General features: G+C 46.0%; 1 protein-coding gene across 6 annotated transcripts in view; it reads right to left on the bottom strand.

The window, feature by feature from the left end:
• The window catches only part of LOC135504303 (histone deacetylase 7-like), a 76,631-nt gene that overhangs the window by 43,253 nt on the left and 11,291 nt on the right, over positions 1 to 22,087 (bottom strand). Inside the window, exons 1-2 of one of the 6 annotated variants that reach the window (XM_064922732.1) lie at positions 21,093 to 21,386; positions 20,572 to 20,638 (exon numbers count right to left, since the gene is read on the bottom strand). The exons of 4 other annotated variants lie outside the window; for them this stretch is intronic. The gene's annotated coding sequence lies outside the window, so the exon portion shown is untranslated. Of the gene's footprint in view, positions 1 to 20,571; positions 20,639 to 21,092; positions 21,387 to 22,087 lie in introns of those variants that run through there. One more of the 6 variants, XM_064922733.1, reaches the window with a different exon arrangement.

The raw sequence follows: 22,087 nt of genomic DNA, 5'->3' as shown, positions 1-22,087 counted from the left end.
TCTGACCTGGTTTATGAACTTCTGCCATGACCTGGAGCCTGCCTGCCCCCCTGTACCTTCGGACTGACCTGGTTTATGAACTTCTGCCATGACCTGGAGCCTGCCTGCCCCCCTGTACCTTCGGACTCTGACCTGGTTTATGAACTTCTGCCATGACCTGGAGCCTGCCTGCCCCCCTGTACCTTCGGACTCTGACCTGGTTTATGAACTTCTGCCATGACCTGGAGCCTGCCTGCCCCCCTGTACCTTCGGACTGACCTGGTTTATGAACTTCTGCCAGTCCTTGACCTGCCTATTGCCTGCCCCTTGTATTTTAATAAATATCAGAGTCTCAAACCATCTGCCTCCTGTGTCTGCATTTGGGTCTAGCCCTGTGTCGTCATAGAAATAATGTAGCCTAAGCTACTAAAAATAAGCCTTTTACAAGATGAAATCATGACAGGAGCGTTTGATTCTTATTAAAGAGATGGAGTCCAGACATGCTACTTTAGAACGCTTTCTGAATTTACATAATATAATACTACTGGTATATAGGCCTTGTGTATAGGCCTTGTGACGTTGCTCTCTGGAATCATTCTTACATAGGTATTCCTCTCGTCAAGATGGGATTGTGCAGTGGGATGGCGATTGCATCGTCTGTGGATCTATTGGGGGGTCTACAAATAGAAGTGGGTCTAGGGTGTCAGGTAAGGTAGAGGTGATATGATCCTTAACTAGCCTCTCAAAGCACTTCATGAAGGCAGAAGTGAGTGCTATAGTCATTTAGTTCAGTTACCATTGCTTTCTTGGGTACTTGTAGAGTCGCTGGCTTTATGGCTTCATGTTTGCTAATAAAATCCTCACATTGACAAGAAAAATCTTCCTCGATTTGCCTCCTCACTGTTCCAATCCAACCGTTTGGTCAACCTCACAGGCCTAGAGAGAGAATCAGTGAACTCACAAACGAACACCACGTAAAAGGACCCATCAATCACAGCCACCAGCGTATGTCAGACACAAGAGCAAATATTTCTCCTTAACTTTTTTATTTGTTTTTAACCTAGGCCTCCATTAGGCTTTCCGAAAGAAGAATATAAAATAGGAATTGACAGGGAAAGTATGAAATCATTAAAATAGAAACAAATACACACGTCCATAGCCTATTTATCAGCGTTGATTAGACTATAAATTAAGAAAAGGTTTATATCAAATTATACCATGCCAGGTTGGAGAGGATTGGTGCATTGTCCAATTGACACAACATTAGCGCATTATAGGCCACAGGGCCAGAACAACCTTGAAAACGGGCATTGAACAAAACAAAGTTTGTCCACGACAGTGGGAAAGAGGAGGAGACGTTGACAGTCTCTACATGTATCTACATGAAAATAAAGTAACAGCTTTTTTATAGATTTTTTTTTAGGCCAAAAACAGTTTTGGCGGTTCTTTTACTTTCATGGCGATCATTGTCATGCCGTTGTTGACAACAGAAGCCTATGTATCTGGCTGTGGGTCAGTCAGGGTAGGTAGTCACTAGTGAGGTCTGGCTGTGGGTCAGTCAGGGTAGGTAGTCACTAGTGAGGCCTGGCTGTGGGTCAGTCAGGGTAGGTAGTCACTAGTGTGGCCTGGCTGTGGGTCAGTCAGGGTAGGTAGTCACTAGTGAGGCCTGGCTGTGGGTCAGTCAGGGTAGGTAGTCACTAGTGAGGTCTGGCTGTGGGTCAGTTGGGGTAGGTAGTCACTAGTGAGGTGTGGCTGTGGGTCAGTTGGGGTAGGTAGTCACTAGTGAGGTCTGGCTGTGGGTCAGTCAGGGTAGGTAGTCACTAGTGAGGCCTGGCTGTGGGTCAGTCAGGGTAGGTAGTCACTAGTGTGGCCTGGCTGTGGGTCAGTCAGGGTAGGTAGTCACTAGTGAGGCCTGGCTGTGGGTCAGTCAGGGTAGGTAGTCACTAGTGAGGTCTGGCTGTGGGTCAGTCAGGGTAGGTAGTCACTAGTGAGGCCTGGCTGTGGGTCAGTTGGGGTAGGTAGTCACTAGTGAGGTCTGGCTGTGGGTCAGTCAGGGTAGGTAGTCACTAGTGAGGTCTGGCTGTGGGTCAGTTGGGGTAGGTAGTCACTCGTGAGGTCTGGCTGTGGGTCAGTCGGGGTAGGTAGTCACTAGTGAGGCCTGGCTGTGGGTCAGTTGGGGTAGGTAGTCACTAGTGAGGTCTGGCTGTGGGTCAGTCAGGGTAGGTAGTCACTAGTGAGGTCTGGCTGTGGGTCAGTCAGGGTAGGTAGTCACTAGTGAGGTCTGGCTGTGGGTCAGTCAGGGTAGGTCGTCACTAGTGAGGCCTGGCTGTGGGTCAGTCAGGGTAGGTAGTCACTAGTGAGGTCTGGCTGTGGGTCAGTCAGGGTAGGTAGTCACTAGTGAGGCCTGGCTGTGGGTCAGTCGGGGTAGGTAGTCACTAGTGAGGTCTGGCTGTGGGTCAGTCAGGGTAGGTAGTCACTAGTGAGGTCTGGCTGTGGGTCAGTCAGGGTAGGTCGTCACTAGTGAGGCCTGGCTGTGGGTCAGTCGGGGTAGGTAGTCACTAGTGAGGTCTGGCTGTGGGTCAGTCGGGGTAGGTCGTCACTAGTGAGGCCTGGCTGTGGGTCAGTCAGGGTAGGTAGTCACTAGTGAGGTCTGGCTGTGGGTCAGTCAGGGTAGGTAGTCACTAGTGAGGTCTGGCTGTGGGTCAGTCAGGGTAGGTCGTCACTAGTGAGGCCTGGCTGTGGGTCAGTCAGGGTAGGTAGTCACTAGTGAGGTCTGGCTGTGGGTCAGTCAGGGTAGGTAGTCACTAGTGAGGTCTGGCTGTGGGTCAGTTGGGGTAGGTAGTCACTCGTGAGGTCTGGCTGTGGGTCAGTCGGGGTAGGTAGTCACTAGTGAGGTCTGGCTGTGGGTCAGTCGGGGTAGGTAGTCACTAGTGAGGCCTGGCTGTGGGTCAGTCGGGGTGGGTAGTCACTCGTGAGGTCTGGCTGTGGGTCAGTTGGGGTAGGTAGTCACTCGTGAGGTCTGGCTGTGGGTCAGTTGGGGTAGGTAGTCACTAGTGAGGTCTGGCTGTGGGTCAGTTGGGGTAGGTAGTCACTAGTGAGGTCTGGCTGTGGGTCAGTCAGGGTAGGTAGTCACTAGTGAGGTCTGGCTGTGGGTCAGTTGGGGTAGGTAGTCACTCGTGAGGTCTGGCTGTGGGTCAGTTGGGGTAGGTAGTCACTAGTGAGGTCTGGCTGTGGGTCAGTTGGGGTAGGTCGTCACTAGTGAGGTCTGGCTGTGGGTCAGTCAGGGTAGGTAGTCACTCGTGAGGCCTGGCTGTGGGTCAGTCGGGGTAGGTATTCACTAGTGAGGCCTGGCTGTGGGTCAGTCGGGGTAGGTAGTCACTAGTGAGGTCTGGCTGTGGGTCAGTTGGGGTAGGTAGTCACTAGTGAGGTCTGGCTGTGGGTCAGTTGGGGTAGGTAGTCACTAGTGAGGCCTGGCTGTGGGTCAGTCGGGGTAGGTAGTCACTAGTGAGGTATGTGTTGCTGTGATGGTTGGCCTGGATCCTATTGGGAGTCTGAAATATGTTCCAGTCCACTGCTAGAGGATGAAGGGCTTTAATGGATTGAACCTTTCCCCTCCCCTCCACCCTACTCTTTTCCTCCCAGTCCACTCCTCTCCTCTATTCTCTTATCCTCTCCTTCCACTCCTCTCCTCTCTATTCTCTTATCCTCTCCTTCCTGTCCCCTTTCTCTATTATCTTATCCTCTCCTCCCTTGTCCTCTCCTCTCAATTCTCTTATCCTCTCCTTCCAGTCCCCTCTCCTCTATTCTCTTATCCTCTCCTACCTTGTCCTCTCCTCTATTCTCTTATCCTCTCCTTCCTGTCCCCTTTCTCTATTATCTTATCCTCTCCTCCCTTGTCCTCTCCTCTCAATTCTCTTATCCTCTCCTTCCAGTCCCCTCTCCTCTATTCTCTTATCCTCTCCTCCCTTGTCCTCTCCTCTATTCTCTTAACCTCTCCTACCTTGTCCTCTCCTCTATTCTCTTATCCTCTCCTCCCTTGTCCTCTCCTCTATTCTCTTATCCTCTCCTTCCAGTCCCCTCTCCTCTATTCTCTTATCCTCCCCTCCCTTGTCCTATCCTCCATTCTCTTATCCTCTCCTTCCAGTCCCCTCTCCTCTATTCTCTTATCCTCTCCTCCCTTGCCCCCTTCCTCCCTTGTCCCCTCTCCTCTATTCTTTTATCCTCTCCTCTCTTGTCCCCTCTCCTCTATTCTCTTATCCTCTCCTCCCTTGTCCCCTCTCCTCTATTCTCTTATCCTCTCCTCCCTTGTCCCCTCTCCTCCCTTGTCCCCTCTCCTCTATTCTTTTATCCTCTCCTCTCTTGTCCCCTCTCCTCTATTCTCTTATCCTCTCCTCCCTTGCCCCCTTCCTCCCTTGTCCCCTCTCCTCTATTCTTTTATCATCTCCTCCCTTGTCCCCTCTCCTCTATTCTTTTATCCTCTCCTCTCTTGTCCCCTCACCTCTATTCTTTTATCCTCTCCTCCCTTGTCCCCTCTCCTCTATTCTTTTATCCTCTCCTCCCTTGTCCCCTATCCTCTATTCTTTTATCCTCTCCTCCCTTGTCCCCTCTCCTCTATTACTTTATCCTATTCTCCCTTGTCCCCTCTCCTCCCTTGTCCCCTCTCCTCTATTCTTTTATCCTCTCCTCCCTTGTCCTCTATTCTCTTATCCTCTCCTCCCTTGTCCCCTCTCCTCTATTCTTTTATCCTCTCCTCCCTTGTCCCCTCCTCTATTCTTTTATCCTCTCGTCCCTTGTCCCCTATCCTCTATTCTCTTATCCTCTCCTCCCTTGTCCCCTCTCCTCTATTCTCTTATCCTCTCCTCCCTTGTCCCCTCCTCTATTCTCTTACCCTCTCCTCCCTTGTCCCCTCCTCTATTCTCTTATCCTCTCCTCCCTTGTCCCCTCCTCTATTCTCTTACCCTCTCCTCCCTTGTCCCCTCCTCTATTCTTTTATCCTCTCGTCCCTTGTCCCCTATCCTCTATTCTCTTATCCTCTCCTCCCTTGTCCCCTCTCCTCTATTCTTTTATCCTCTCCTCCCTTGTCCCCTCCTCTATTCTTTTATCCTCTCGTACCTTGTCCTCTCCTCTTATCCTCTCCTCCCTTGTCCCCTCCTCTATTCTCTTATCCTCTCCTCCCTTGTCCCCTCCTCTATTCTCTTACCCTCTCCTCCCTTGTCCCCTCCTATATTCTTTTATCCTCTCGTCCCTTGTCCCCTATCCTCTATTCTCTTATCCTCTCCTCCCTTGTCCCCTCTCCTCTATTCTTTTATCCTCTCCTCCCTTGTCCCCTATCCTCTATTCTCTTATCCTCTCCTCCCTTGTCCCCTCTCCTCTATTCTCTTATCCTCTCCTCCCTTGTCCCCTCTCCTCTATTCTTTTATCCTCTCCTCCCTTGTCCCCTCCTCTATTCTTTTATCCTCTCGTCCCTTGTCCCCTATCCTCTATTCTCTTATCCTCTCCTCCCTTGTCCCCTCTCCTCTATTCTCTTATCCTCTCCTCCCTTGTCCCCTCTCCTCTATTCTCTTATCCTCTCCTCCCTTGTCCCCTCCTCTATTCTCTTACCCTCTCCTCCCTTGTCCCCTCCTATATTCTTTTATCCTCTCGTCCCTTGTCCCCTATCCTCTATTCTCTTATCCTCTCCTCCCTTGTCCCCTCTCCTCTATTCTTTTATCCTCTCCTCCCTTGTCCCCTCCTCTATTCTTTTATCCTCTCCTCCCTTGTCCCCTCCTCTATTCTTTTATCCTCTCGTCCCTTGTCCCCTATCCTCTATTCTCTTATCCTCTCCTCCCTTGTCCCCTCTCCTCTATTCTCTTATCCTCTCCTCCCTTGTCCCCTCTCCTCTATTCTCTTACCCTCTCCTCCCTTGTCCCCTCCTCTATTCTCTTACCCTCTCCTCCCTTGTCCCCTCCTATATTCTTTTATCCTCTCGTCCCTTGTCCCCTATCCTCTATTCTCTTATCCTCTCCTCCCTTGTCCCCTCTCCTCTATTCTTTTATCCTCTCCTCCCTTGTCCCCTCCTCTATTCTTTTATCCTCTCGTCCCTTGTCCTCTCCTCTTATTTTATCCTCCCTTGTCCACTCCTCCCCTCTCTCTGAGCTGTAGCAGTATGATAGACAAAGTCAGGTCAGATAAGAGGGGTTGAGAGAGCGCAGCAGTATGTATATTTTCTCTGCAGGGTATGTTAGGAATTACAGCAGGAATGTTCATGGCCCACTGTGTCCATCGACCTCCCACTAATAAAGGTTTAGAACATAACTTACAACAAAGAGCACACACAACAGGGACATCAGAAAAGAAACTCCAGCTTGAAAAAGCACCAGAGATGAGTATGACTTCTGAAATACAGTTGCTTAAACTTTCCCAGAGGAAGAAAATATAACCAGCTGTGGAATAACACATTGTATCCTGTAAATGGCTTCTCTCAGGCTGGCGTGTGACCGGTAGAGTGTGATCCTGTCAGTGTGACTGTTCTAGTGTGATCCTGTCAGTGTGACTGTTCTAGTGTGATCCTGTCAGTGTGACTGTCATAGTGTGATCCTGTCATTGTTTGATCCTGTCAGTGTGACTGGTATAGTGTGATCCTGTCAGTGTGACAGTCAGTGTGATCCTGTCAGTGTGACCCTGTCATAGTGTGATCCTGTCAGTGTGACCCTGTCATAGTGTGATCCTGTCAGTGTGACCCTGTCATAGGGTGATCCTGTCAGTGTGACTGTCATAGTGTGATCCTGTCAGTGTGACTGTCATAGTGTGACCCTGTCAGTGTGACTGTCATAGTGTGATCCTGTCAGTGTGACCCTGTCATAGTGTGATCCTGTCAGTGTGACACTGTCATAGTGTGATCCTGTCAGTGTGACTGTAATAGTGTGACCCTGTCAGTGTGACTGTCATAGTGTGATCCTGTCAGTGTGACCCTGTCATAGTGTGATCCTGTCAGTGTGATTGTCATTGTGTGATCCTGTCAGTGTGACTGTCATTGTGTGATCCTGTCAGTGTGACTGTCATAGTGTGATCCTGTCAGTGTGCCTGGTATAGTGTGATCCTGTCAGTGTGATCCTGTCAGTGTGATCCTGTCAGTGTGATCCTGTCATAGTGTGATCCTGTCGGTGTGTGATCCTGTCAGTGTGACCCTGTTATAGTGTGATCCTGTTGGTGTGACTGTCATTGTGTGATCCTGTCAGTGTGATCCTGTCATTGTGTGATACTGTTGGTGTGACTGTCATTGTGTGATCCTGTCAGTGTGACCCTGTCATAGTGTGACCCTGTCACAGTGTGACCCTGTCATAGTGTGACTGGTATAGTGTGATCCTGTCAGTGTGACCCTGTCATAGTGTGACTGGTATAGTGTGATTCTGTCAGTGTGACCCTGTCATAGTGTGACTGGTATAGTGTGATTCTGTCAGTGTGACCCTGTCATAGTGTGACTGGTATAGTGTGATTCTGTCAGTGTGACATGTCATAGTGTGACTGGTATAGTGTGATCCTGTCAGTGTGACTGGTAAAGTGTGATGTGATCCTATCAGGCCAGCTCATTTGATTGTGTGGTAGGACAGGGCTGCCAAAGAGCTATTTATAGACAACCAATGCAAGGTGTGCTTCCAGCCCTCATCGTTATGTAAATCACCCGAGGCCTACCTGTGTGTGTGTGTGTGTGTGTGTGTGTGTGTGTGTGTGTGTGTGTGTGTGTGTGTGTGTGTGTGTGTGTGTGTGTGTGTGTGTGTGTGTGTGTTATCTGATTGCAGCAGCTCTAGCAGAGAGAGAGATCAGCATTGAAAGGTTCAGCCCACAGGGCAGCTTGTATAACAAGGATAACAAACATAGCGAAGTGAAATGGACCTGTCAACAGTGGCTGACAGCTCCAGGGAAAACACAGACCAGTTTAGTTTCTGAATAAAAACAGACAAGCACATCTCGTTATATATATATACACTGTTCAAGACAGAATAGATTACAGGTACCTGTAGACAAGGGAAACAAAGTCAAAGCTAACCAATGTCAACTCACAATGTGTGTGTGTGTGTCTACCTCTTTCTTTGACAGTGGAGCAGAGGTTTATGCATTATGCATTCTGTCCAGGCTAAAGTTTCCTCTGTCCTGACCTGAGTTTCCAAAACACCTCAGGTTTCCGTTTGCAGATTCGGAAGGTGCAGAGCGAAAACAACACGGTGGGCCATGTATTATGAGGGCCTCACTGTCTCTCCATACAGTATGTGTTACTACGGAACATGAGAAAGAGTCCATTACCATAACATGGGTTATACTACTGGTATTAATTGGGTGAGATTTGTCACTGTTCAAAAAGTTGGACAAAAGCTCTCAGAACTGGGCCTTGAAACCTCCTGCGCCGCTCTTAAAGGGGTCACAACCAAGTGTCTGCGTCCCTCTGCACTTATCCAGTTTCTCTATCCCCTCTCTCCCTTTCTCTCGCTCTCCACAGGCTTCTGTTTTGTTTTTGGATCCAGCCATTACTCCCTTTACAAAGACAGAGCAGTGTGAATATGAGTTCCAGAGATCCAGACAGCCCCAGAAAGCAGGGAGAACAGAGCAGTGTGAATATGAGTTCCAGAGAGCCAGACAGCCCCAGAAAGCAGGGAGAACAGAGCAGTGTGAATATGAGTTCCAGAGAGCCAGACAGCCCCAGAAAGCAGGGAGAACAGAGCAGTGTGAATATGAGTTCCAGAGAGCCAGACAGCCCCAGAAAGCAGTGTGAATATGAGTTCCAGAGAACAGAGCAGTGAGAATATGAGTTCCAGAGATCCAGAAAGCCCCAGAAAGCAGGGAGAACAGAGCAGTGTGAATATGAGTTCCAGAGATCCAGACAGCCCCAGAAAGCAGGGAGAACAGAGCAGTGTAAATATGAGTTCCAGAGATCCAGACAGCCCCAGAAAGCAGGGAGAACAGAGCAGTGTAAATATGAGTTCCAGAGAGCCAGACAGCCCCAGAAAGCAGGGAGAACAGAGCAGTGTGAATATGAGTTCCAGAGAGCCAGACAGCCCCAGAAAGCAGGGAGAACAGAGCAGTGTGAATATGAGTTCCAGAGAGCCAGACAGCCCCAGAAAGCAGGGAGAACAGAGCAGTGTAAATATGAGTTCCAGAGAGCCAGACAGCCCCAGAAAGCAGGGAGAACAGAGCAGTGTAAATATGAGTTCCAGAGATCCAGACAGCCCCAGAAAGCAGGGAGAACAGAGCAGTGTGAATATGAGTTCCAGAGAGCCAGACAGCCCCAGAAAGCAGGGAGAACAGAGCAGTGTGAATATGAGTTCCAGAGAGCCAGACAGCCCCAGAAAGCAGGGAGAACAGAGCAGTGTAAATATGAGTTCCAGAGATCCAGACAGCCCCAGAAAGCAGGGAGAACAGAGCAGTGTAAATATGAGTTCCAGAGAGCCAGACAGCCCCAGAAAGCAGGGAGAACAGAGCAGTGTAAATATGAGTTCCAGAGAGCCAGACAGCCCCAGAAAGCAGGGAGAACAGAGCAGTGTGAATATGAGTTCCAGAGAGCCAGACAGCCCCAGAAAGCAGGGAGAACAGAGCAGTGTAAATATGAGTTCCAGAGAGCCAGACAGCCCCAGAAAGCAGGGAGAACAGCGCAAGAGGTTTAATCTTCACCAGAAAAGCGCTCAGACTTTATTTTTTTAATTAGACATACGCACACAAACAAACAAACACACACAGCCCTCCCCACCAACTGCTCCCCTGACTTCATTTTTGATAGTAGTCTATTGTTTGGTTTCCTGCTCAAGCATGGACGTCTTAGTGATCAGAACTCATGTTTCAGCCACATACAGGGGGACAGAGACCGGGACAGAAACAAGGCCAGGTTCCAAACAACAAGCCAACCACGCTTCAAAATAGCAAGATATGAGAACACACACAGCAGCACTTCTGCCTCTGCTTTCTGTGCTCTATAATTAGTCAGAGGTGCTACACCCTTCTCTTCTCTACTCATCTTTGAGCAGACCACATCCTCCTTCTATCACTCTTACTGCCGTTATTCAGGCTCAGCTCCCAGACAGACAGAGCCTTGCTCTGCTTTGCCCTGGGCCATCCCATAAACACCACCAGAGATCAGGGGGCTGATGTAACCATGGCAACCACAGCAGGCAAAAGGAAGTGCAGTCTATAAAAATACAACAATGAGACAGAAAGAAACACTTCCTGTTTGCAAAGTTTAGCCTCGTTTGGTTTCTTCCCAGCCAGTAACTTCTGGTGAGATGGTATTATGTAAAGCTATAACCAAAGCCAAGCTCAGTGGCCAAATGAATGCAAATACACACTTCAGATGCAAACATAGAACATATGCACTTTACTACCGTTGTTAAATGACCACTTTAATGAACAGTAGTAAACAATGTACACCAGATGTCTCTACAAATAAACCACGAGTGTAGAGATATAACTCTACAACTATTCAGACAGGCTCTGTCAAATGATTGTGTTGCTAGTTCAGTATTGTCAAGACCAAGCTATTCCTGTAGAGGGTGAAAAACATGACTTTCTTCCTCACATGGAATTTGAGCTGAAAGACGAGGGGCCAGCAGGACTCTCCTCTCCAGCCTCCACAGCCCCAGCTTCATTCAGCCAGTAGGGGAACCGCTACCCATTCAACTGAGTGACTTAATGGATAACTCACTACATATGCGCCAGGACAACAAACAAATGAACCAACAGCAACAGAGAGAAGAGAGATGGAAGAGTTAGTAAGGGTTGATAATTAAAACCGACTCTGTTTCATCAAGGCCATTGACTCCTATAAACCTGAATGTGTTAGTAATAATATACTGTAAAACATGTGTCTTCCTCAGCATTCAGTGGTGTCTAACCACAGTCATGATATTGGTGCTTTTCTCTTAACTGTTGCTAAACCAACCTTGTGCAAGACAGGATTTCCAATCATAACACCTGTCACTCACATACTGTATACCCTGATACCTCCCTCTCTCTTTTTGTTGTTGAGGGTCTGGAGGAATCCACAGCTGTCAGTGCCATTCAGACCATCTGCTTCAGAAGCAGCTGGTGAGGCTATCTGGTCAGTCACTCCCTTAAAGGGATAATCCCCCCCCACACAAAGAAAATCATGAAACTCCTGTCAATTTGGTGAAAGTCTATGCTCTATCAGTGGTTAAAATCAAATGGTCACCATGATTTTACTTCTAAGTCTGTGGAATGAGGAAATCGTGTAGGAACTTGTCATTCCTTGTTAATGAAGAGAGCATTATCCCTTATCACATTTCATAACAATTTAAAATGATGACCTGCACTTCAGATCACCAAATCAGCCAATAGATGGTATGGGCATTCTACATTTGAGTCTTTATCAGACACACTTATCCAGAGCAACTTACAGGAGCAATTAGGGTTAAGTGCCTTGCTCAAGGGCACATCGACAGATTTTTCACCTAGTCTGCTCAGGAATTTGAACCAGTGTCCTTTCGGTTACTGGCCCAACGCTCTTAACCGCTAGGCTAGCTACTGACTCACATGACAAAGTCTATATTTTGCTTAGATGTATTCAATCTACACATTGCACCAAATTATTCAACTCAGCTTCTCCTTCAAGTAACCTACCACCTCGCAACGCGCCCGCTGTGTCTGTGGGAAACGTGGGAAAGGCCCGTTGTTGCCGTAGCAACATACTGGGCAGCTGAGACAAACTGCAGGTTGAAATTCTTAAATTAATAGTGCAGTTGGTTTAGGTGATTTTACAGCTAGCTAGCTACTTCACATTCTGATATTGACTTTGGTAGTTTTGTGTGTAGCTAGCTAGCCAGACAGCGTAAGAAAGAGCATTGCATTGTGGGTTTTGTAGTCAAATTGAGCCGCAACAGATTTGCATAACTATTTTCACAAAATGAAACATTTGTCCACAAAAAAATATTGTTTTCACATATTAATGTTATTTATCAATGTTAATCATAGGAATTAGTGGTTTGGATTATCCCTTTAAAGCCTCTGTGTGTGTGTGTGTGTGTGTGTGTGTGTGTGTGTGTGTGTGTGTGTGTGTGTGTGTGTGTGTGTGTGTGTGTGTGTGTGTGTGTGTGTGTGTGTGTGTGTGTGTGTGTGTGTGTGTGTGTGTGTACGCGCGCGGGTGTGGATGCCTGCTCCTTTGTCTCAGAGTATTTCGAGTGTTTCTCTGTTTGTCCATACCTTAGTCTTCAAGTGCATAATATAGTGTGTGTCCTGCCATAGCGTTTGTCTTAGTGATGCTTGCAACCTATGCTAACCTCTGTGTATAATTTAGTCCAAATGAATCGCAGGATTCCAAAATAAAGCTTATGAAGACGTGCAAAGTGCCTTTAAAAAGCTGAACTTATTCTGAGCAGTCATAAAAACAAGATTTAAATCAATGTGTGTGTTTTTAAGAATCATTTTTACAAGGCATTCCATGCACGGCAGGCACATCAAAGCTCTACTAGGCCATTCTAAATTCAGACTCAATCACATTCACGACATAAACATTCCAGTCATCTCCGTCCCTCTGTGTCGAAATTACCCTAAAGCCATGACCCTAGTGGACCAACCACATCACACATACACACCGCTGAATGATCAGTTCAATATTGTTTTTTGAACAGTAAATGCACTATGCGTAATGTGGGTTGAATGCTGTAACACAGAATTAATCAAAGTCCATTACTGCTTGTCCATTACTGCTTATCACTTATTAACCATTTATTCACATTAATTGACAAAATATTTCATTTGTGTATACTACATTTTATAAATTGTATTGTTTAATTCTAAGTCATCATCTCATCTCTATAGAGCTGTCTGACAATCACTATTTTAGTAATTCTTCAAAGTAAATAAGGCATAATTTTACGACCTCTGAATACCAACTATCAATCACTTAGATATTATTATTTTTTTAGGTAGAGATACCTCAAAGCAACTGCTTTCTATCCCTCAATCACACCTTCTGTCTCTTATGTATCGGGTATAAAAGAAACAGACAAGACAAGTAGGCGCGCAATGGATTATGGTCATTGTAGTTACCACTTTTCTGCGCTAAACTATGTTGAATAGTGGTCTGTTGGAAACTACATCACACAGTTTGGGGTTGATCTTATTTATTTATAGAAAAACTGCCATTGAGCTCACAGAAAGAAAAAATAAATAAATTGAAATAATTGAACAGTGGTGAATTAGTTTTAAAAAACCTGAAATTAACCGAAATTCCGGTTAATCGCTCAGCACTAAGACACACATGCACACAAACATACAGGAACTGATGAACAATAGATTACATGGTTCCCTGGAAGTGTGCTGTGGCTAAGATGTGACAGATGACATCTTTATCTCTCAAGAGTGACAATATCAGTCTTACCCTACACCCTCCAGGTCTGCTCACCGACCATATGCCCCTTGGGTCTCCACCCACCTCTGAAATCAAACACATTCCCCACAAAGCCCCAGTGAGATAAGACGCTAAACACAGCAGCTTTCAAAGGAAAGGAACCAGCATGGTCCCCTTGTCAGCCTGCCCAACACACCCACATCAACAAACCACACAACAACACACACCTGTCTCAGCCATGCCACCACTATCAGCACCCTATCTCTTAGCGAGAAAATAACAAAACTTAACATCGTTACGGACAGACGAGTCACATCAAGGCCGCTGTGCCGCAGCCGACGTGGTACGATATGGGGGTTGCACTGGTCTTGCATGCATCAATTACTGCGGTTTCATTCTAGGTCATGTTGTTTAGAGAATGCACCCAGTAACGGTCTCCATAGCAGCCTCTCTTCCCAGGAAGGGTGTGTCACAAGACTATTGCACTGAACCATGGAGGAGCAACCACAAATCTGAGATTGCGCGGGAGGGGATGGCTGCCGTTTTACGGGCTCCTAACCAATTGTGGCACTGTTTTTTTGCGTAATTTGTAACTCATTTTGTACATAATGTTTCTACCACCGTCTCTTATGACCAAAAAGACCTTCTTGGTATCAAGACAGCGATTACTCACCTCGTACTAGATATAAAATGTTTTATTTAACGAGTTGGACGCCAAGGATTTACTGCTGATACCCGACAAGGCCCAAATCCTTGTGATTCAAAAAGAAACTGAGATATTGGGGACGTAGGTCTGGGTGCCTTGTAAGGATCCGACGGCGAGTGGGTCATCCACCTCTACCACCAGTCCTATTAGCCCATGTGCAATCATTGGATAATAAAAGACTATCCTACTAACTGGACATTAATGGTAACATCTTATGTTTCACCAAGTCGTGGCTGAAGGACGACGTGGATAACATACAACTAGCTGGGTTTTCCGTGCATTGGCAAGATAAAACATCTGTCTCCGGTAAGACAAGGGGTGACGGTCTGTGTATATGTCAATAACAGCTGGTGCACAAAATCTAATATTAAGTTAAGTTAAGCCTTGGCTTACAGGTAACATCCGCACTGAATCAAAGGGTAGAGCTGCCGCTTTCAAGGAGCAAGACTCTAACCTGAAAGCTTAAGAAACTCCGCTATGCCATCCCATGAACCATCAAAAAGGCAAAGCGTCAATACAGGACTAAGATTGAATCGTATTACACTGGTTCTGACGCTCGTCGGTTGTGGAAGGGCTTAAACTATTATGGACTAAAAAGGGAAACACAGCCGCAAATTGCCCAGTGACACGAGCCTACCAGATGATCTAAATTACTTCTATGCTTGCTTCGAGGCAAGTAACACTGAAGCAGGCATGAGAGCAACAGCTGTTCCGGATGACTGTGTGATCACGCTCTCCGCAGCTGATGTGAGCAGGACCTTTAAACAGGTCAACATTCACAAGGCCGTAGAGCCAAACGGATTACCAGGATGTGTACTTCGAGCATACACTGACCAACTGGCAAGTGTCTTCACTGACATTTTCAACCTGTCACTGACGAGTCTGCAATACCAACATGTTTCAAGCAGACCACCATAGTCCCTGTGCCCATGAACACTAATAAAGTAACCTGCCTAAATGACTACCAACCCGTAGCACTCACATCTGTAGCCATAAAGTGCTTTGGAAAGCTGGTCATGGCTCACATGAACACCATTATACCAGAAACCCTAGACCCACTCCAATTTGCATACCACCCCAACAGATCCACAGATGATGCTATCCCAATTGTACTCAACACTGCTCTTTCCCACCAAGACAAAAAGAACACCTACGTGAGAATGCTAATCATTGACTACAGCTCAGCGTTCAACACCATAGTGCCTTCAAAGCTCATCACTAAGCTAAGGACCCTGGGACTAAACACCGTCCTCTGCAACTGGATCCTGGACTTCCTGATGGGCAGCCCCCAGGTGGTAAGGGTAGGTAACAACACATCTGCCATGCTAATCTTCAACACTAGGGCCCCTCAGGGGTGAGCGTGCTCAGTCCCCTTCTGTACTCCCAATTCACCGATGACTGCATGGCCAGGCATGACTCCAACACCATCATTAAGTTTGCCGAAAACACAACAGTGGTAGGCCTGATCACCGACAACGATGAGACAGTCTATAGGGAGGAGGTCAGAGACCTGGCAGTGTGGTGCCAGGATAACAACCTCTTGCTCAACGTTATCGAGACAATGGAGATGATCATAGACTACAGGAAAAGGAGGACTGAGCACACCCCCATTCACATCGACGGGGCTGCAGTGAAGCAGGTTGAGAGCGTCAAGTTCCTTGGTGTCCACATCACCAACAAACTAACATGGTCCAGACACACCAAGACAGTCATGAAGAGGGCACGACAACACCTATTCCCCCTCAGGAGACTGAAAAGATTTGTCATGGTTCCTCAGATCCTCAAAAAAGTTCAACATCTGCACCATCGAGAGCATCCTGACTGGTTGCTTCACCGCCTGGTATGGCAACTGCTCAGCCTCCGACCGCAAGGCACAACAGAGGGTAGTGGGTACGGCCCAGTACATCACCAGGGCCAAGCTTCCTGCCATCCAGGACTGCACGGCAAGTGGTACCAGAGCACCAAATCTAGGTCCAAAAGGCTTCTTAACAGCTTCTACCCCCTAAGCCATAAGACTCCTGAACAGCTAACCCGAACTATTTGCATTGACACCCGCCCAACCCACATTTTACGCTGCTGCTACTCAGTTTATTATCTATGCATAGTCACCTCTATCTACATGCACATTTACTCTATACCAGTTACCCCTGTATATAGCCAAAGATACTGTTATTTTATTGTTGAACTTTAATTATTTGTTATTGTTTTTTATTTGTAATTTCTTTTTTCAGTTAATGCTTATTTTTCTTAACTGCATTGTTGGTTAAGGGCTCGTAAGTAAGCATTTAACTATATGGTCTACACCGGTTGTATTCAGCGCATGTGACAAATAACATTAGATTTAATTTACTATATAACCATGACTTCAAAGAGAAACACTATGCGAGATGCTTTCATTAAAGTCAAACTTTATGTGTAATTTGTCATTACAAATAAAACATGACTGTTACAAGTCCAGTTCCACTGTTGGAGTACTGTTCATCCCTGAAGCCTCTTCTTCCCTTTTCACCCTCTCTTCCTACATCACCCTGAGAGTGGAACAGGATAACAAAAGTTCTGACACATAACTCAGAGGTCAGCATTATGGGAGTGTTGTGTATTGAGTCGTGGTCTGGCTCCTGGGTGGAGAATGCTGGAGGAGAGGAAGGCTCCTGGGTGGGGAGAGATGGAGGAGAGGAAGGCCCCTGGGTGGGGAGAGATGGATGGCCCCTGGGTGGCTAACACTAAGGTACTGTGAAAACAGAACAAGCAAAGGCCAGCTTGGCAGAGACCGTCATGAAGGAAAGTTTCTGCTACGTTTACTGCTTCCTGAGCAGGAGAGGCTACAGTATAATTCAGTGGTTAAGTTAAACTGCACATGAGCACACACAAATACAGATAATTACATATTTCTGACATCCTTACATCTGCCTACTCCCTTCTCTCTCTCTCTCCCGCCATCTCGCTCTCGCTCTCTCTCTCTCTCCCGCCCTCAAGCTCTCTCTCTCCCGCCCTCAAGCTCTCTCTCTCTCTCTCCCGCCCTCAAGCTCTCTCTCTCTCTCTCCTGCCCTCAAGCTCTCTCTCTCTCTCTCCCGCCCTCAAGCTCTCTCTCTCTCCAGCCCTCAAGCTCTCTCTCTCTCCCGCCCTCAATCTCTCTCTCTCTCTCTCTCTCCCGCCCCTCAAGCTCTCTCTCTCTCCCGCCCTCAAGCTCTCTCTCTCTCTCCCGCCCTCAAGCTCTCTCTCTCTCCCACCCTCAAGCTCTCTCTCTCTCTCTCCCACCCTCAAGCTCTCTCTCTCTCTCTCTCCCGCCCTCAAGCTCTCTCTCTCTCCCGCCCTCAAGCTCTCTCTCGCCCGCCCGCCCCCTCTCACCTGCCCCCCCCCCTCTCACCTGCCCCTTCTCACCTGCCCACTCTCACCTTCTCACTCTCTGACTCTGAGACTTTAAACTTCAACAACTGTTCTGGGAAAACCTTTGAAGGGAACACACCTCATGAATATGCAGCCACACTTTTCTGACTGAATGAACAAAAACAAGAGGATGTTAACATTCTTGGTAACGCACACACATACTGAATACATAACTGCAAACCCAGTCGTTATCAGAGACCAGAAACGTAGCAATCTCTAAATCCAGTAAACAAGCCTCCCATCTAGAAGTAGATTCATTTTCTTGGTTCCTGGCATTTAGTTACCACAGGAAGGCCATGTTATAGACTAGTGGTGCTCTGTGAACAGCCATGTTCTAGTAAAGCAAATGGGATTTTGTCTATCGGCAACATTGCGGTGTCAAGCAAGAGAAAATAAAGAGAAGGGGTGATGTGGAGGATAGAGTCAGGTGAGACTATGATTCCCTGCTTGTCGTTAAAGCACAGCCTCACACAAACTGATCTGACCCGACTACCAGAGAACGGCAGAAAGGAGAGCCACAGTGCATCCTGGGAAAGCAGCTCTCCATGGCCTTTGCTCTTTTCTCATGGTCTGCATTACACAGGCCAGACGCTGGAGACTAAAGGGGATCACATGACCTGCCTGGCAACAACAGGCAATCTGATCCTAGACCAGTACAAGTCGCCCACGGTCATGGGTCTTTGAGTCTGACTGCCACCGCACAAACCATTGACAGCCAATAGACCAGCGCCCAGACCACCACTACCTGAGTACAGAGACAGAGCTCCTTGTGCAGAGATGGAAGTTGAACTTTCTAGCATGTCCAACTGGCCTCAGAGGCAAATGCTATAGGCATATGCTGCCATTACTAAAGCAAATTCTGGACAACTTAAATAGGGGCAAGTCACCAGGTTAAACCCTGACTAATTGATTTGACACAGCAGAATTTACAGGCCTGCGTTAGCTCAGGGATCTAGACTCCACATTTAACGTTCAACATTGTTTGGTTCCAGAGATCACAAGGTCTGGCCCGACAAGGATAATAAACCTCGAACCATATCAAATGACTTCATGGATATAAGGCACCGCGAACGATCAATCCATCCGACTTCAGTAGTGTCGTACATACAGTAGGAATAAGACAGGAATAAAAGTCTCCGGCTCCCTGACTAAGAATAAAAGAGTTAAGTTCAACCCTCTGGGCTTTTTCTCTCAAGACAGCAGCGACGGCGTGGAGGGAAGGAGGGAGTCAGCTGACCCTGGTTTCAACCAGAAACTTGATCTTTACTGCAGCTCCCTGCAAAACAATATTGCTATTGTGATCACTCTACATTTTCCTCCTCTCCTGGTATGTAAAGGAAATGTAAGACTATGTTTATTAGGTTCCCATCCTCTTCACTCTCGGTATCACAACCCTTCACTACGTGGTTTTACAAGCAACAGATACCTCGTCCAGACAAAGACCAAACCACAGACACGTACTTGGATCCAGTCTCTGAACAGGGTGGCATGAGCCAAATCCAAATGACTAGAAAAGATATTTAACTGATGCTGAGCTTCATAATGTTTCCGTGGTGGGCTATCTTCCCTCTACAAAAACCCACTGTGGTAGTAGAATCACACCAGGAGGAGCTGAGTAACAACCACAACAAGGTATTGACTGACCACAGACTGGTTTTAATAACCTCGTTGACTTCACTTCGTTAAGGGGGATTGTTGTGTTTCATCAGAGCAGCATTAACAGCTACAGGAGAATGAGAGGCAGAGCGTTCTGATGAATAGGGACAGATTAGAAGGTTGTAAAGCTACCGGTCATTTAACAAAGTTAACGAAATCTTCAGTCATTTTGGTAATTAACAGAAAATCTATGGCAATCTGTCGTAACTTTGGTCATTTATACTTGAATAACGTTTTTTTAAAGTATTAATATAGAATTTTCATTTATTATATTTGTGTCCATATTGTCCATGAGTTTCTAGTAGATAAACCATATGGTTCATTAGAATATAGTCTAATTAATGGAAAAAGTATCTTAACAATTTCAATGAACTCTGCAACTCTTCCAACTATTGTCTTTTTTCACAACTGCCACCAGTTTGACGCCATAAACATTGAAAACAAATACATATTGAAATAGTCAAATAAATACACCATTTTAAACCCCGATGGTATTCACTAAGTTGGAGGATAATGTTTAACAGCTTTGTCATTCAATTTTTTTATCATCTCATTTCATTATTTCAAATGTGAGACGGCCACACAGAAGGCCAGACATGATTACAGACACCTGTGATAGTCGGAAGTACTAAAAGGGTTACTAGAGGTCTTGTGATAGATGACATAAAATCCTTGAAAGATACCAAAATGATGGTAGTTTACTGGTCAACTAATACACCCTCGTTTTTTTTCAACCCTAGACAGATTAGAGGGACACAAAAGAGATTGGCCGTGTCAGTTGGCCCAGACTGACACATGAAATAGGATACTGCAGCTTCGGACATGACCTCCCTCCGTTTTTCCAGGAAGATGGCCTCTTTTGCATGGATGGAACATATGCCTGGCACAGCAAGAGCTTGGGCTATCACTCAGAGCTAATGCACAGTCAGACTTTAGCTCTTAGTGCTAACTATTCCACACACATATTAGCCTTTCTAAAAGTACAAAATAAATAGATGCTGTACATGTTTTACTTCTTCATATGTACTGTGTTTACTTTGTTATTCTGGTAGTACTTTGTGGTGTGAGAACATAAGAACATAGGATCCCCTAGCCAGTGTCACCCTACTGTAGTCTTGTGGTGTGCTTGCATGCTCTCGCTTCTGTGTTGCTGTAAAAGTAAATATATCTAGAGAATCATGCTAGTGACTAATCATGAAGAAAAAAAACATGTTCATTAGCAGCATATACCACAACAAAATGTTTCTTCTCGATATTTCCATATTTGCCAGTGCATAGATTAGTTTCTGAAAACGGCATTACTTTTAAGACCTGTTCAAACAACCGTGAATAGTTGGTTGGAGATGACTAATTTGCAAACAGATGTAGCCTGTTTGTCTAAATGTATGGGCTCATTCTGGAGGAAAAATCTATCATATTTGTAAGTCTACTATTCTGAAGACAGTGAGATGATATGTGGCAATGAGTAGTTACATATTTGTTAGTGCGCGGTTCAAGTGACAAGGGGGGCTACCTGACACTTGATAAAAAGCTGTCCCGTCGGGCTTTGTCTACCGTAGGTCCCGACGCCGTGATTCCATCTGCAGACGGGGAGATATCGTTTATTACTCACAACCACATTCAATTAATTATCCATGCCCACTAAATGATAGCTAACTTCAAGTATATGAAAAGTGTAGGATGTTTTAAAACAAATAACCTACAAATTGTAATATATTTTCCCGAAAATGTGTAACACTTCAGCAATGGATTGCGGTCTCTCACCCTGGAAACAAAACTGTTGCCCTGAACATCTGCTTACAGAGGGCAGCGTTTAAAAGACATCCCACCAGGATACGATGGTTGTAGCCGCTTTGAAATTGACGTATGTTTCGAAATGTAGCCTATTTGTAGAATGACAGACCTAACTGCACGTACCAATAATAGGCTAAACTATGTCAGTTAGTTTCATCGGGTAGGTAGGTTAGCCTACTGCTGCAATACTGTAGAACACAGAACAATTATCTGGTATGCACATGAAAGAAAATGTGTTACCTTGTAAGAATGTCACAACAACGCAACAGGTTCTAAATCCACATTATAAATATTCCTCCAAAAAGCCAATGTCGTCTGTTACTAGTCCTGTGAAGCCTATTTGTGAAATGACTGTCGAGTAACATACAGGGAAAGAGACCGGTGGCCAAGGATGAGATTCGTCAGTAGGCTACAAGTAAGGGAGAAATAATTAGTTATCGCAAGCTACTTGGTATGTCCAGCCCCTGAAGAAGACGAAAATAGAAGTCTAAGCGGGTAGCACCAAAAATAGCGTCACACGACTTCTCTCTACCATTGTTTCCGCATATGAGCTTTCTATTGGTACACTATGTAGCCAATCCAAACCACTACTTATCAGTGTCTGAAACTTTGTTCACAGTTTGTTGTCAGATGGCTTCTACAGCTCCACCTGCTGACATAACAACAGCTGTTTATTGGAACAGAATAACTGTTACGACAGTCCTTTACTTGCACTTTCTGGACAACACTACTATAAACATGTTACAACTTGTGTAATAACGCATATCCACTCTTCCAAAATGTTTCTCAAAGTAGCATTTTCATGTATGGTTAAAGCTAAATGTGTACATTTATGACCACAATCAAGTAAACTGCACAGTATGATAAAGTGTTTACAAGTGCTCAAGTAGTTATTGGCTCATGTTGCAGGCAGCATAGCAGGGAAATATGAAACTCTGAGAAAAGACTAAAGTGAAAACGTCATGTTTGTCAGCTTTATCTGAACAACTTTAATTTTATAGATGAATTCTACAAAATGTCTTAATGAGTGCATAGCCTTCTAGGAAACGGTGCTCCTTGACCAATACCTTTCTCCCCCTGTTATGAGTCACATCATAGATTAATGTTTCTTGGAAGAGGAAGGAATAGTTACCAAGGGCTTCCTGTGTATTTGTCAGACAAGGTAACCCATACACGTCCCTTTATCTGTCACATGATGCACAAGCCTCCCACTGCCTCTTCCTGTGACCCTGATG

This window comes from Oncorhynchus masou, chromosome 18 (assembly GCF_036934945.1).
Source record: "Oncorhynchus masou masou isolate Uvic2021 chromosome 18, UVic_Omas_1.1, whole genome shotgun sequence".
NCBI classification, from domain to species: Eukaryota; Metazoa; Chordata; class Actinopteri; order Salmoniformes; family Salmonidae; genus Oncorhynchus; species Oncorhynchus masou.
The sequence above is the reverse complement of the archived record's forward strand: the minus strand, read 5'-3'. Positions and strand labels throughout refer to the sequence as shown.